Source organism: Peromyscus californicus, unplaced genomic scaffold, assembly GCF_007827085.1.
Source record: "Peromyscus californicus insignis strain IS unplaced genomic scaffold, ASM782708v3 Scaffold_4__1_contigs__length_199733344, whole genome shotgun sequence".
In the NCBI taxonomy this organism is placed as follows: domain Eukaryota; kingdom Metazoa; phylum Chordata; class Mammalia; order Rodentia; family Cricetidae; genus Peromyscus; species Peromyscus californicus.
Window position 1 is genome coordinate 192,720,886 of NW_026294562.1, and position 13,738 is coordinate 192,734,623.

At 42.2% G+C, this 13,738-nt stretch overlaps 1 pseudogene; it reads right to left on the minus strand.

Annotated features, from left to right (window-relative positions):
- Positions 1-4,534: 4,534 nt before the first annotated feature.
- Positions 4,535-13,738, minus strand: part of LOC128124266 (zinc finger protein 54-like) — a 37,324-nt pseudogene continuing 28,120 nt past the window's right edge.

A 13,738-nucleotide genomic window follows, 5' to 3' on the forward strand; every position in this document is an offset into this window, starting at 1 on the left:
TTCATAGCTATGTTAGCCACATATGGTTTTAATTTTCCTCTCTATCCTTCTGGACCTATACATTAGAGCCATCTTGCATTCTGCTTTACTTGAGATAATGTCCCAATTCCTAACAGTTGAACATTTACCTCCTGAAGAGGCCAAGTTGGATGCCAAAATTCTGGTGCAATTATGGCAACGTCCGCACTTGTGTCTACCAGAACAGACAGAAAACACCATTTATTTTTATTGTTAATTTTGGTCTTTGTTCATTTATAGAAGTTTGCCAAAAATTTTTCTTTATGTTTTCTCCTGAATCTGTTCTCTCTGTCTCAGTTGTTCCATTACTCCAAGTAGCCTGGTTTATTCCAATAGGCATTTGGTTATTTAATTGCTCTGAGTAGGGGTTTTTCTATGACTGCAGGAAAGGTCTGAACTGGATTCACTGTGGGGGCCTGACTGAGGCCCCTCTGGGATTTTCCCAAAGACTGAGGCAAAGGATTACCTTGCTGGTCCCTTGTTGATCTACATTCATTGGTCCAGTGTTTTCCCTTACCACACCTTCCAGAAGGAAGATGCATTCTGTTGCCATTATTCCTTGAGGAAACGTTGTTTCTAGGAATGACCTGTTTACAATCCCTTTTCAAATGTCCTTTCCTTTCCACATCCAAAACATCTGACATTCCTCAAACCTCTTGAAATTGCTTCTACTATCCACATATCATCTTGGTCATAAGTCTCAACATTAACGGTGTTTCTAATCCAATCTTCCAAGGGTGCAGATCTTGCCTTTACTGGCCTGATTATCCTCTTACATGCTGCATTCACATTCTCAAAAGCCAAGGTTTTGGTTATTATTTGACTGGCTTCTGAATTTGGGACCATTCTCTTTACTGCTGAATGCCACGCCCACGATGGTGTCACCCGCGTGACAAATGCCTTGGATGAGGTGGTTACGTGGGAAAGGGGGGCTCGCGGCCCTCGGGTCTATGCCCCTGGCGACCCCTTATCAATCTGCCTGAATCATGGTGCCAGGCTACATGGAACCATGCAAAATCTGCTTGGAGAGGCTGGCTGGCACTTTGCCTTTTTTCTCTTTGCAGCTGTGACTATTGCTGTTTCCTTGTGTATTGCTTTCAGGGAGTTAGCTCTCAATGTTCCTGATGTGCCCCATAAAGAGAATAATGATTCCTCAAAAGTGGCCTCAATACCCCCACCTATAATTCAAGCTTTTAGGCAAACAGTTAAAGAGGGTCCTAGAAGTTTGAGTGAATTTATAAATGATTTAGAGCAAAAAGAACTTATGACTCAGAGGGACGAAGATTCTAGCGAAGAGAGAATGAGAGTAAAAGTCCAGGAACTCATAAGCAATCCACACGTGCAGCCAACAGCAGCTGCAAGGAAGCAGTTACAGGAACTAGCCAGTCCTACAAGAATTATCCAGGGACAAATAGAGTTTCTCATCAAGGGTCGTTGGTGGCAACCCCCTAACTTTAATCCTAGATATAATAATTATTTGGAGCCATTGCCCTTTACAGGAGCTTATGATAAACATGGGAACCAATGGGTGAATCATAATAGTATGAAAACAGAATGGCATAAGTTACAGTTCATGGAAAGAATAGCTAGGTCCCAACCCCCCTGGTGCCTTCTCACCTGCAGGCAAAGGTTAAATATTTTCACACAAATGAAACCATGGTTAGAACAATGGTGGAAAGGGTTTAATTTTGATACAAAACAAAGGTCTAATAATTACGTAGAAGGAAAACTTCAGCTAGGGCTGTAATGTTCTCTGTCTGGATGAGGGACCACAAAAGAGGAAATAACACCTGTACTCATGAGATCTGTTAATCATTCTGAGAAAATTGTGTGACCACATTGTTAATTCTATGTCTATCACCCCACTGGCCAATTGCCATGTTTCCTCAAATGGTTGTATAAAAAACACTGCTTGATCTGAGTAAAATTGCAGCAGTTTCACAGCATACTCTCGTGTCTGTGTCTGTCTGTCATTCGCCGAATCTCACTTATCCTGAGTACCTTTGACCTGTTCTCCGTCGGTCTGGTGTTCCTACTGAGACCTAGTCCGTGGCAGCTGAAGTCAATCTTTGTAAGAAATCTGTGAAAGATTCTTTTGAGCCCTGTATAACCTTTGTAAATGACTCAGTTTTCTTTCCTGGTTCCTCAACTCTGTCCCATGCATTCAAGGCTGCCATTCAACAGAATTAAGGTTTGGATATCATGTAAACATTGTGTTTGTATTGAAGTATATTGGCCTTCTCCAACAACCTGATCCTGGCAGACTTGTATTCCTTTATCCCTCCATTGTTTTTCTATGTTTTTAGCCTCCTCTTTGAACCACATTTGCCACTGGAGATGTTGTCTGGGTTCCAGAACAGCATGTGCCAGCTCCCGCCAGTCCTGTGGTATAATTCTATTATAAGTTGACCAGGTGTTTAACATTTGCTTTACATATGGGAAATGCATGCCATAAGATACTATTGCCTCCTTAAACCTTCGTAAATCTAACATTTCAGTTGGAGTCCAAATATTTTGTGTATTCATTTGATCAGATAGTTGCTGTATGGTTACCAGATAAATTAAGGGTGATTGTGTGAAAACAGGCTTTCTTTCTGTAACCTTATGATCCAATCTTGAAACAACTTCACTGTTAATTTCTTCTGTCTGAATTTTAATTTCTCTATAATTCATTTTAACAAGTTTAACAGGTTTTTCTAAAACTTTTATCCTGGCACTTAAATTGACTATTTTTTTTAAATAGTAAAATAAGGATAAGAAAGGTAATAAAGTACATAATTTGATCAACATTAATCTTCTCATATAGTTGTTCCATTGTCAGACTGCCTAAAATTTCAAACAAAGCCCAATTTTCTTCCAATGTACACATAAAGCCCATTTTTTTTAATGTGGAAAAAAATCTCTTTTAAATAGTTTCCTTTAAAATATCTGATACGTTAAGTGACTTACCAAGTCTGCATAGAACAGTAGAAATCCGAGGGAATTTCAAAACAGCTAGGTAGTGTCTGAGGTGTGAATCAAGAGAGAGAGAGAGAGAGAGAGAGAGAGAGAGAGAGAGAGAGAGAGAGAGAGAGAAAGAAAGCATAGCCACAAGTTCTGGCTAAAAGCTTAAATCCAGCCACATGTTCCTGCTGGAGTCGGGTCAAGCCTGAGCTCCGGCTTCTTTAAGCTCCAATCACATGCGTTGTCATTTCAGCCAAAGGCAGCTCTATTTACAGTTGTGTGTAGCTACTGGAATTAGCGGTAGCTCTGGCAGGCAAGCCTGAGTTGTTTGTAGCACCAGCTTTAAGTAAGTAGCTCCAGCTGTGGTAACAGCTTGTAGCTATGGTAAGACGGGCCTGAAACCTAAGCCAAGCTGGGCCATAGCTAGGGAGCAAGGCCGCAGAGGTGGGAAACCAGACCTACTACCAAGCCAAGCCAAACGGTTTTTAATGAATTCTTGCCACGTGGGTAGTAAATGTAGATGTAACCATCTTGTTAAATAAGAAACACAGAGCCAATGCAGAGATGAAAGCTCAAGAGGTCATAGCTAAGAGCTAAAAGCCTTACCCTTCACTGCTGCTGCTGTCCTCTTCTGCAAGAGACCTACTTCCTGTCCATTTGTCTTTTTTATAGACTTTCTATTCTGCCTTCTCATTGGTTGTAAACCCAACCACATGACCTCCTTGTCACTGCCTGTGTATACAGACCTCCAGGTCTTCTATGGTTGGTATTGAGATTAAAGGCTTATGTCTCCATGCTGGCTGTATCCTTGAACACACAGAGATCTGCCTAGCTCTGCCTCCCAAGAGCTGGGATTAAAGGTGAGCACAACCACCACCCAGCTTCTGCTATTGCTTGCTATTAGTTCTGACCCCAGGCAACTTTATTTATTAACATGCAAATAAAATCACATTTCAGCACAGATAAAATATCACCATAGACCGTTCTCCTGCTGGGTCTCCAACTGAAAAGGAAGGTCGGCTGGTTGCTTCTCAGCCTCTCTAATCTAGCAGGTTTTCACCACAACATCAAAGTCCTGTGTCTTTATTGGTAAATAGAACAATAGAGACTTAGTTTAAAACTTTATTTGGTGTCTCCAGCACAGCTGATGGCTGAGAACTGGAAATCCCACCAGACAAAAACCCTGAGAAATGGGTGTTGACTATGGGGCTGTGGGACAATTGATGGTTGTTAAAATATCAGGAGCTTCCGGTGCAACCACTAAGCTGACAGAAAAACAATTCCCCAATTGTCATGCAGAGCCAGAATACTGAAAATATTTATAAAGCACTGAGTGTAACTTGAATGTCACTTCCAATCACAGCTCAGTTAAATCTCAGAGCAGAAATGGAACTGAATGATTGGGATCACAAAAGGATACAGAAATAAATTAGTGGATTTATCATGGACCAAATCTGATGGAAGTCTTAAATCTCCCCAAGGGAAACACACTTGCGAGTATTTTTCTAAGAAACCCTGAGAAGGAGCAAGGGAGACTGCAAGCAAACTCTTCTCACCCACAGAAACCAGAATGTTACAACTCTGCAACATCTAGTCTTTGTACAAAGCCCTCCTCCTGGGAGAAGTCCACAGTCACACCACTGGCTGTCAACAGACCACAAAAGGAAACATAACAGTTTGAACAGTTGTGTTCGTGCATACCTTTAATCTACTAGTTGGTAGAAACAGGTGGGTAGAACTATGTGAATTCCATTACAGCCTGATGTACATTGTGAATTCCTGGCCAGACAGAGCAACACTGTGAGTTCATGTCTTAAAGAAAAGAAAATGCCAGAACCAAAAAACATTTTGTTCATGCATCCATGGACATGGTGCTTATCTTGTAACAAGGATGCAAAAGATAATTGTAGACATTTTCTGATATAGATGAGCTATTATAATTATTCAAAAGATGCTTTCTAATGTTCTCTTATATAATAATACCCTTTCATTTCTTTTTCCTTCCTCCCCATGCTCTAGAAACAGGGTTTCTCTCTGTAGTCCCAGCTGTCCTTAGACTTGCTCTGTAGACCAAGCTGGCAAGGACCTGCCTCTGCTTCCCAGTGCTGAGGTTAAAGGTGTGGGCCACTACCATCTTTAATTTAAGGTTTATAACACCTTTTTTAACTTTGAAAATACTGTGATCTGATACCATAAAACAGCATACTGTGATTTTCAAGGCTCTAAGTTGCAGCATTAAGAACTCAGCACAAAAACATACATTTCCTTTTTCTTTCTCTGTTTTGAGACAGGGTCTCATCCTGAAGCCCTGGGGGTTCTCTAGCTCACTATGGAGACCAGGTTGGCCTCCATCTCACTGAGGTCCACTTGCCTTTTACTCCCTAGTGGCAGGATTAAAGGCCTGTGCCACCAAGCTTATCAGAGACTCTTTTCAGAGTGTTGTATTTATATAGCAGAGTGTATACATCTCAGATGGAAAATTAATGGTGGATAAAAATGGGTACTTTTAAATGTGAATGTTTACAATCTTATCTGTGGAACTCACAATAATGATAATTTTGGATTTAATTACATTACAGGTTTTTCTTTTAAGACTGATATCTAAAAGCTCTCTGGGAATGTCAAATCCCTAGTCTTATATGCCATTCTCTTCAATAGGGAAAGGGATTAACATGGAAGTCATTGTTTAAGAATGTAAACTTGAAGAGCTATGTCCTTTCTACCATAGCAAAGAGAACTGTGTTTGCAAATATCAACACATAAATTCAAATATTCTTCTAGAATATTCTTTTCTAATTATTAAGAAAATATCTATTGGTTTTATATACCAACCACAGATCCCACTCCCCTCTCTCCTCCCCCTCCAACCTTCCCCACAAACCCATCCCCCATTCCCACCCCTCCAAGACTAGGAGTCCCATGGGGAGTCAGCAGAGACTGACACTGGCAAATGAGGCATGTCCAAGTCCCTTCCCCCACAACAAGGCTGTGTAAGTTGTTCCTGTAGGGAAAAAGAGCTGGCTAGAGAAACCCACCCTGACCCTCAAGCCCAGAATTAGGGAATGATGGCTCAGATAAAGCCAGTGTGAGAAACACAGTTTAGCTCAGATCAGAGCCATCTCTGCTCCTGTCCAACTGACTTGTGAAATCAACCAATCACAGAGTAGGACAGCAGAATCCTGACCCTAGGGTTCAGGACTAGGGAAGGAAACATAGCTTGTGTCTGGGATTTGGGCCAGAGAAATGAACCAAGGAAACATGCCCTGACTCTGAAACCAGTAACAAAGAAACACTCTTAATCCCTAGAATGAGAGTCAGTGAATGAAATGTTCCCTGGCCTTAGATGTAGTGTCAAAAAGCTGAGGCCTGTGAGAGAAACACAGTTTAGCTTAGATCAGAGCCATCTCTGCTCATGTCCAACTTACTTGTGAAATCAACCAATCACAGAGCAGGACAGTAGAATTCTGGCCCTGGGGCACACGACTGGGGATAGAAACACAGCCTGTGTTTGGGACTTGAGCCAGAGAAATGAACAGTCTATCCCCAAACCCAGAACCCAGAAAATATTTCCTGTCTCTGATTCTAGTACCAGATTAAAACTCTTGGCCCCTAGAATCAGAGTCAGTGAAAGATATGTGATCTAGCTTTAGAGGTAGTGTGAAAAAGCCAAGAAAGGCCAGTGAAAGGAACACAGTTTGGCCCTGAAATCCGGGCCATCTGTGCCCCTGCTCACAAACCTGGCCTGAAAATAAACTAGCCAATCACAGTTGACTCCGCCCCATAGACATCCTATATAAACCACCCTGCCTGGTTAGTGGTGAGCTGTTCTGTCCACCCTGATAGAGGCAGCTACTCTCCTGGAATCCTCCTTCCCAAATAAATCTCTTTCTCAAAAGAGTATTGGGGGAAGACCTTCATTGACAGTTGAACAGAAGAAGCTTGCTGTGATGTCCCATAGTGGACTGAGCAAGGGGGAGCTGAACAGAAGAACCTTGCTGGGATGTCCCATGGTGGACTGAAAAAGGGGGAGTTGAACAGAAGAACCTTGCTAGGATGTCCCATAGTTGACTGAGTGTCAAAGCGCTGGTAACACTGAGCCAGAGATTGTGGCTCTTCAGGAGAGGAGCAGGATTGCTGTGTCCTTCGGGGAAACCATTCCCCATCATACCATCATAACTGGTATATTCTGCCCTTGGCAAAGAGTCAGGATACCCTGACTTTCCTGAAGAGTCAGGATACCCTTCTTTGCTGAAGCAGTTCTAGGCCTGACTCTCCCAAGAAGTCAGAAAACCTTCCTTTCCAAGGTTGGGCGGTTTCATTGCAGTCTCAGCCATCAGCACTGTGCTAAACAGCTCCAGGTATCTAGGACACCTTCAGGGCAGAGCTCTTGTTCTAAGTAACTTGAGGTGTCAGGGATACCTCACCCTCTAGGGCTGAACTGTCTCCAGTGCAGTCATCACAGCTGAGCTAAACAGCTTCAGCTGTCCGGGACACCGTCAGGGCAGAGCTCTTGTTCTAAGTAACTTGAGGTGTCAGGGATACCTTTCCCTCTAGGGATCAACTGTCTGCTTGCAGTTTCAGCCATCAATTTACTAACATTTTGGTGCCAAAACCTGGGACACCAAACCCAGATTTTTTGCAGTTTACTTACAGTCCCACCAAAGGCAGTGGGCTCCAAAAGCCCGCTCATGCACCAGTGATGGATCCTGATCTCACTGCCAGGTGGCCCCTTAATCAGATCAAGCTTCACAACTGTCTTGCCTATGATGAGGTCCTAGTCCAGTCACATGGAGGCTCCACAGCTATTGGTCCATGATTCATGAGTTCTCACTAGCTTGTTTTGTTTGCCTCTGTACATTTCCTCATCATGATCTTAATGCCCCTTGCTCATAGAATCCCTCTTCTCTCTCTTCAAGTGAACTCCTGAAGCATCACCTGGTGCTTGATTGTAGATCTCTGTATCTGCTTCCATCAGTTACTGGATGAAAGCTCTATGAGGACAGGTAGTGTATTTACCGATCTGATTACCTGAGTAGACAAGTTCATGCACCCTCTTTTCTACTGCTAGTAGTCTAAAGTGAAGTAATCAATGTGGATTCCTGGAAATTTCCCTAGGACCTGGTTTCTCCCTATCTCCAGGATGTCTCCTCTGTCATGGTATCTCTCTCATTGCTCTCCCACTCTGTCCCTTTTCTAGATAGACCATCCCTTTCCCTTATGTTCTCATTCTCCATCTGCTACCCTCCCTTCTTCCCCCCAACCCAAGTTTAATCATGGAGGTCTCATGTATTTCCCCTTCCCAGTGTGATCCTTGCATCCCTCTTAGGATTCTCCATCTTAGTTAGCATCTCTGGAGCTGTTGTTTGTAGTCTGCTTACCCTTTGCTTTATATCTAGTATTCACTTATGAGTGAGTAAAACCTCACACCCCAAAGCCAGCCCCCCATTAAAGCCCCAGTTTCAGTCCAGCATGCAGGACTCCTGCAGGCAGGCTGGACTCCCACCATCCCCCACTGGGCCCTGTAACCTACAAGCCCCACCACACCCCCCAAACTTTCCCACCCTCCTAGACTGCAGCTGTTCCTTGAGACAAAGAATGCCAGTGTCAATTGGACTAAGAGGTGAGTCTTTTCCCCTAGCCAATCACCCCATCCTCTAGGTTTTGGGCCCGGGGCACAACCTCATGCCCCCATACCACCACCCATTGATTGCAGCCCCAGGTTCAGGACAGTAGGCAGGACTCCTGCAGGCAGAATGGACTAGATTATTCTTTTTTTTAAATTTATTTTAATTTATTTTGCAATACAATTCAGTTCTACATATCAGCCACAGATTCCCTTGTTCTCCCCCCTCCCGTCCCCCTCACCTTCACCCCAAACCCCCCCATTCCCATCTCCTCCAGGGCAAAGCCTTCCCCACAGACTGAGGTCAACCTGGTAGACTCAGTCCAGGTAGGTCTAGTCCCCTCCTCCCAGGCCGAGCCAAACAATCCTGCATAGGCCCCAGGTTTCAAACAGCCAACTCATGCAATGAGCACAAGATCTGGTCCCACTGCCTGGATGCCTCCCAAACAGATCAAGCCAATCAACTGTCTCACCCATTCGGAGGGCCTGATCCAGTTGGGGCCCCTCAGCCATTGGTTCATAGTTCATGTGTTTCCATTCATTTGGCTATTTGTCCCTGTGCTTTATCCAACCTTGGTCTCAACAATTCTCGCTCATATAAACCCTCCTCATTCTCGCTAATTGGACTCCCAGAGATCCACCCGGGGCCTAGTCATGGATCTCTGCATCCAGATCCCTCAGTAGTTGGATGAGGTTTCTAGCACAACAATTAGGGTGTTTGGCCATCCCATCACCAGAGTAGGTCAGATCGGGCTGTCTCTCGACCATTGCCAGCAGTCTGTTGTGTGGGTATCTTTGTGGATTTCTGTGGGCCTCTCTAGCACTTTGCTTCTTCCTATTCTCATGTGGTCTTTATTTACCATGGTCTCCTATTCCTTGTTCTCCCTCTCTGTTGTTGATCCAGCTGGGATCTCCTGCTCCCCCAAGCTCTCTTTCCCTCAACCCTCGCCTTTCATTACCCCCACTCATGTCCAGGCTGTTCATGTCGATCTCATTCCATTTCTCTGTCATTGGGCGATCCCTGTGTCTTTCTTGGGGTCCTGTTTTCCAGGTAGCCTCCCTGGTGATGTGAGTAGCAGACAAGTCATCCTTGTTTCATGTCTAGTATCCTGCTATGAGTGAGTACATACCATGTTTGTCTTTCTTAGTCTGGGTTACCTCACTCAGGATGATTTTTTCTAGATCCATCCATTTGTTTGCAAACCTCATGATGCCATTGTTTTTCTCTGCTGAGTAGTATTCCATTGTGTATATGTACCACATTTTGTTTATCCATTCTTCAGTTGAAGGGCATCTGGGTTGTTTCCAGGTTCTGGCTATTACAAACAATGCTGATATGAACATAGCTGAACAAGTGCTCTTATGGTGTGGTTGAACATTTCTTGGGTATATGCCCAAGAGTGGTATAGCTGGATCTTGGGGGAGATTGATTCCCAATTTTCTAAGAAAGCGCCATATTGATTTCCAAAGTGGTTGTACAAGCTTGCATTCCCACCAGCAGTGGAGGAGAGTTCCCCTAGCTCCACATCCTCTCCAGCATAAGGTGTCTTCAGTGTTTTTGATCTAGCCATTCTGACAGGCGTAAGGTGGTATCTCAGAGTTGTTTTGATTTGCATTTCCCTGATGATTAGGGATGTTGAGCAATTCCTTAAATGTCTTTCGGCCATTTGAGTTTCCTCTGTTGAGAATTCTCTGTTTAGTTCTATAGCCCATTTCTTAATTGGACTGTTGGGCATTTTGATGTCTAATTTCTTGAATTCCTTATATATTCTGGATATCAGTCCTCTGTCAGATGTGGGGTTGGTGAAGATCTTTTCCCATTCTGTAGGCTGTCGCTTTGCCTTGTTGACCGTATCCTTTGCTCTACAAAAGCTTCTCAGTTTCAAGAGGTCCCATTGATTGATTGTTTCTCTCAGAGTCTGTGCTACTGGTGTTCTATTTAGGAAGTAGTCTCCTATGCCAATGCGTTCAAGACTACTTCCTACTTTCTCTTCTAGCAGGTTCAGAGTAGCTGGATTTATGTTGAGGTCCTTGATCCACTTGGACTTAAGTTTTGTGCACGGTGATAGATATGGATCTATTTGCAGCCTTCTACATGTTGATATCCAGTTTTGCCAGCACCATTTGTTGAAGATGCTTTCGTTTTTCCATTGTGCACTTTTGGCTTCTTTGTCAAAAATTATATGTTCATAGGTGTGCGGATTAATGTCAGGGTCTTCCATTCGATTCCATTGGTCCACATGTCGATTTTTATGCCAGTACCAAGCTGTTTTTATTACTGTAGCTCTATAGTAGAGCTTGAAGTCAGGGATCGTGATGCCTCCAGAAGTTGTGTTATTGTACAGGATTCCTTTGGCTATCCTGGGTTTTTTGTTTTTCCATATGAAGTTGAGTATTATTCTTTCCAGGTCTGTGAAGAATTGTGTTGGTATTTTGATGGGGATTGCATTGAATCTGTAGATTGCTTTTGGTAAGATTGCCATTTTTACTATGTTAGTCCTGCCTATCCATGAGCATGGGAGATCTTTCCATTTTCTGACATCTTCTTCAATTTCTTTTTTCAGGGACTTAAAGTTCTTGTCATATAGGTCCTTCACTTGCTTGGTTAGTGTTACTCCAAGGTATTTTATGTCATTTGTGGCTATAGTAAAGGGTGATGTATCTCTGATTTCCTTCTCCGCTTCTTTGTCCATTGTATATAGGAGGGCTACTGATTTTTTTGAGTTGATCTTGTATCCTGCTGTGCTGCTGAAGGTGTTTATAAGCTGTATCAGTTCCTTGGTGGAATCTTTGGGGTAGCTCAAGTATACTATCATGTCATCTGCAAATAGGGAAAGCTTGACTTCTTCCTTTCCAATTTGTATCCCCTTAATCTCCTTATGTTGTCTTATTGCTCTGGCTAGAACTTCAAGTACTATATTGAATAAGTATGGGGAGAGTGGACAGCCTTGCCTCGTTCCTGATTTTAGTGGAATTGCTTTGAGTTTCTCTCCATTTAATTTGATGTTGGCTGTTGGCTTGCTGTAAATTGCCTTTATTATGTTTAGGTATGTTCCCTGTATTCCTGATCGCTCCAATACCTTTATCATGAAGGGGTGTTGGATTTTGTCAAATGCCTTTTCTGCATCCAGTGAGATGATCATATGGTTTTTTTCTTTGAGTTTGTTTATATGGTGTCTTACATTGACGGACTTTCATATGTTGAACCACCCTTGCATCCCTGGAATGAATCCTACTTGATCATGGTGGATAATTGTTTTGATGTGTTCTTGGAGTCTGTTTGCCAGTATTTTATTGAGTATTTTTGCATCAATGTTCATGAGGGAGATCGGTCTGTAGTTCTCTTTCTTTGTTGTATCCTTGTTTGGTTTAGGAATTAGGGTAATTGTAGCCTCGTAGAAGGAGTTTGGTAATGTTCCTTCTGTTTCTATTGTGTGGAACAATTTAGAGAGTATTGGTATTAACTCTTCTTTGAAGATCTGGTAGAATTCTGCACTGAAACCATCTGGTCCTGGGCTTTTTTTGGTTGGGAGACTTTTAATGACTGTTTCTATTTCGTTAGGGGTTATTGGACTATTTAAATAGTTTATCTGGTCTTGATTTAAGTTAGGTATGTGGTACCTATCCAGAAAGTTATCCATTTCTTTTAGGTTTTCCAGTTTTGTCGAATAGAGGTTTTTGAAGTATGACCTGATGATTCTCTGGATTTCCTCAATGTCTGTTGTTATGTCCCCCTTTTCATTTCTGATTTTGTTGATTTGGATGCTCTCTCTCTGTCTTTTGGTTAGTTTGGATAAGGGCTTGTCTATCTTGTTGATTTTCTCAAAGAACCAACTCTTCATTTCATTAATTTTTTGTATTGTTCTCTTTGTTTCTATTTTATTGATTTCAGCTCTCACTTTGATAATTTCCTGGCATCTATTTTTCCTGGGAGACTGTGCTTCTTCTTGTTCTAGAGCTTTCAGGTATGCTGTTAAGTCTCTAGTGTGAGATTTCTCCAACTTATTTATGTGGGCATTTAGTGCTATGAATTTCCCTCTTAGTACTGCTTTCATAGTGTCCCATAAATTTGGATATGTGGTGTCTTCATTTTCATTGATCTCTAGGAAGTCTTTAATTTCTTTCTTTATTTCTTCCTTAACCCATTGGTGATTCAGTTGGGTATTATTCAGTTTCCATGAGATTGCAGGTTTTCTGTCATTTTTGTTGTTGTTGAAATCCAACTTTAGACCATGGTGGTCTGATAGAACACAGGAGGTTATTCCAATTGTTTTGTATCTGTTTAGATTTGTTTTGTGGCCAAGTATGTGGTCAATTTTAGAGAAGGTTCCATGGGGTGCTGAGAAGAAGGTATATTCTTTTTTGTTAGGATGGAATGTTCTGTAGATATCGATTAAGTCCATTTGAGTCATGACATCAGTTAAGTCCTTTATTTCTCTGTTAAGTTTCGATTTGGGAGATCTGTCCAGTGGTGAAAGTGGGGTGTTGAGGTCTCCCACTATTAATGTGTGGGGTTTTATATGTGATTTAAGCTTTAGTAATGTTTCTTTTACATATGTGGGTGCCCTTGTGTTTGGGGCATAAATATTCAGAATTGAGACTTCATCTTGGTGGATCTTTCCTGTGATGAGTATGTAATGCCCTTCTTGATCTCTTTTGATTGATTTTAGTTTGAAGTCTATTTTGCTGGATATCAGGATGGCTACACCCGCTTGTTTCTTAAGACCATTTGATTGGAAAGTCTTTTCCCAGCCTTTTATTTTTAGGTAGTGTCTATCTTTGAATTTGAGATGTGTTTCTTGTATGCAGCAGAAAGATGGGTCCTGCTTTCGTATCCATTCTGTAAGCCTATGTCTTTTTATAGGTGAATTAAGTCCATTGATATTGAGGGAAATTAATGACCAGTGATTGTTCATTCCTGTTATTTTTTGGTGGTGATGTGTGGGTACTTCTATACGTTGGGGTTTACTGCTGTGGCTTTATCTGTTGCCTATGTTTTCGAGGGTGTATCTGACTTCCTTAGGTTGGAATTTTCCTTCTAGTGCTTTCTGTAGGGCTGGGTTTGTGGATAAGTATTGTTTAAATCTGGCTTTGTCATGGAATGTCTTGTTTACTCCATCTATGGTGATTGAAAGTTTTGCTGGGTATATTAGT